We start from the raw sequence: 3,344 nt of genomic DNA, 5'->3' as shown, positions 1-3,344 counted from the left end.
TCAATTAAAAACGGCCCTCTGACAATCCCGAACAAAAACGGCATTACTTTGCTTTTCCGCCAAAAATCTCGGTTTGTAGAAAAATCTTCTGGAGATGAGTCGACATTCCTAAAATGAATTGTGACTTGACAGAACTTCCAATTTCTGTAATCTGGTTCAATTTCACGGTTAAATTCAATCTGGCGCGACTTTAGCGCGTCCTAATCTACCGGGTAGCTTTTAGGAATTTTCTGTGCAATTGACCCGTGGTTGATTATTCTCAAGCCACAAAGTGCATCTTCGACACATTGACGACTCTTGGTTGTCATAGAAATCTCAAGGTTTCAAATACGGACACAGGGTACCAAAACGACAGAGAAATCGATCTAGTGCCGATCAACAAGAATTGTGCAATTAGGTGGAATCACCCATACTGAATTACATGGTTCTGTTGAATCGACCTATCTCCGGTCTCTAATCGGTCTGTGCCGTAATGACCCTTGCAGATTAGTACGGTCGAGCAATCGTTTCCTGGTCGAATTCTCAAGTCTATTGCGTTTAGATTCCTTAACGGCTTCACCTGATAGACTAGTTATCTCGTGAGTGGCCAACTCAGAGAAGAAAGCTATAGACGCGAAGATGAAATGCCCGACTTATTTAATTGAAACCAGAATTGGAAAATCGGGATGTCATAGCAGTATATGAAACATGATCAGATATTTGCGTTATGCTTTAGCTTCCAAAAACACATTCTCGAGACATGAATATCAAAATCATAGAAATATTGCAAATTAGTTACATCACATGAGCAACCGTACATATATAAAATGGCAGTTCAGGTTTAGCTACCACTCTCTCGAGGAGAACAATCAAACTCTCTATTTTCTCTGACGGATGAAATGTAGCCTCTAGCATATGATTATCAGGAAACCATACCCTTATAACAGTCTGCATCACAAAGCAGAGGAATTTTAGGGGTATGTTGCACAAGAAACCAATATAACACAAGATATATATCGAGATTACAAGCTACACGAAAAAATTGAGCATCGAAAACAAAATCATAAGGGGCACTAGTAGAGTAGATATTAAATCACCTTTGTTATTCTTGAGCGCCGTGCTGCCTCTTCTGCTTCTCGGATTTTTTTAGTCTTTAAATATTTTTCTGCCCAAGTCATCCAACCAAAAAATCAACAATTGCAAAATCAATTATTCTTATTAATGTGAACATACTAGAAAATGGAATTAGAAAGGAACTCTTTCATCAAACTAAAATTTCAAACCACCAATAGCAATAATGTGAGAAAACAGCACTCTAAGAATGCACACATAATCGCAGAGAACATATTTTACACTCCATCCTAATTTGTATGGCAGGCCAGGGATTCAAGGTCCGAGAAGGAAATATAACTGTTAACTCTATACCCCAGTTGATTAGAAATCAGATATCTTTTTCCCTAGACATCCAAAAGGCACGCTATCCTACCAGTAAAAATTAAAGCCTCTTCCTCCATTTGCACAATTTGCATTTGCTTGATGGGAAGTACCAATTTTACTCCCCAAAAGGATGCACAATGGGTAGAGGTTGCGTGTCCATCAATACACCAAGAAGAATACCCTCATGTAGCAATCCAACTTCACCAAACTTGATTATGAACGGAGATGCATCAAAAGACAGGGAGAAATGTGAAATTATTCATCTTCACAAATTGGTCAGTCTCTGTATGTCAAATTCAGCTAAACACAAGAAACCTGCAATTTTCAGTGGTTCTCTCGCAAAGCAAATAGAGAGATAAGCTTCTAGCTCCATGCTTGTGAGGATGTCCCACCATATCTCTCGTTGGCACATGAACAAAATAAGACGTACTTGTTGGTTTAAACAGCCCAAGCTACAATGAATTTGCCTAAGTAAACTCCCTCTTTCTGATAGATCAGTGGACCAAGAAGGTAGATCTTAGAGAGAAATTTTGATCTTATCCTTCACAACTGAGTTATACCTTTGGAATTGCAACGCAAATGACTATTCAGAAGCACGGAAGGATCAACTTCTCCAACGTACACGTGATTTTGGGAGAAAATAAAAGCATGGAGCGACCAATTAAGGCTTATAAGCCTGTAATCTCTTAGGAGGACTATATGCAAACAATTTCAAGAGATACCGCCGTTTCACTTATCTGAATAACATGGCAAGTCAGCAACAGCAGTACCTAATGCAGATGTAAATTTAAACTTCAACATTAACATGGCACCGAATTCTACTAAGTAGAATACATAAAAAAAAAAAAAATGAACCTTCGGACGTACAAGAGTCGCCAATGGGGCGCCTATTGATGGGGCTTGGGAAGGCGACGGCGGGAGGCGACAGCGTCGGGGTTGGCCCGTAAGGGCGCTCCACGAGAAAAGAGGGAGAGAGCGGAGCGTAGGTTGTGAGAGGGAGGCGAAGGGGCATCGGCGTCGGCGTTGGCGCTGGGCGCGTAGGCGGAGGCGGAGGCAGAGAAGTAGGCATCGGACTTGGGGGCGACGAGGCAACCGGCGGAGGGGCGTCGGCGCGCTGTTTGCTGGAAGAGAGGCGCGACTTTGAGGACGAAATAGAGAGAGAAAGCGGACCAGAGGTCACGAGAGGGAGGCGGAGGCTGCGTCGGCGTCGGAGTCGGCGTCGGAGTCGGAGTCGGAGTCGAGTCGGGGGCGTCGGAAGCAACCGACGAAGGCGAAGGTGGAGGGCCATCGAAGGGGGAGAGAGAGAGCGAGCGGGGGCATCGGAGGCAACCAACGGAGGGGGAGGTGGAGGGCTGTCGAAGGGGGGAGAGAGAGAGCAGAGCGGGGGCGTCGGAAGTAACGACGGAGGCGGAGGTGCGGGGCCGTCGAAGGGGGGAGAGAGAGAGTAGAGTGGACTTTATGTTTTCCTCTGAACCGTCGCAATTTTGTTCTCCCCGCAACGGAACGGAGAACAGGGAGAGAGACAAAGAGGAGAGAGAGAATCTCCCGCGCGCTGGTTTGAAACGGAGAAGTGGATGACGTGGACTGACACCTGTCCCGGGTTTCACGCTCCGAATGGTTCAGAGCACCGATTACGTGGCACTTTGAGGGTACCCAATATTTTCTCGATTTTAAGTGTTTTGAGTGCGCCCAGAGAAAATATATTTTAATGGCTGTGAGATTATTTTGAGGGTCACACTTGTATTGCAATTTAGTAGGATTATTTATTACAATCCTTTCATATTATCATCATAAGGTTTCTGCATATCTTACAAGTGATATAAAATAAAGTTGTATCTGGGACCCAAAGCCGGAGGATTTGAGCTCATGCTCGCACTTGCGAGGGAGGATTTCTTTTTTCTTTTTTTTTTGTCTTTTTTGGTTGGTAC

This window comes from Eucalyptus grandis, chromosome 3 (genome assembly GCF_016545825.1).
Source record: "Eucalyptus grandis isolate ANBG69807.140 chromosome 3, ASM1654582v1, whole genome shotgun sequence".
Lineage (NCBI taxonomy): Eukaryota > Viridiplantae > Streptophyta > Magnoliopsida > Myrtales > Myrtaceae > Eucalyptus > Eucalyptus grandis.
The sequence above is the reverse complement of the archived record's forward strand: the minus strand, read 5'-3'. Positions refer to the sequence as shown.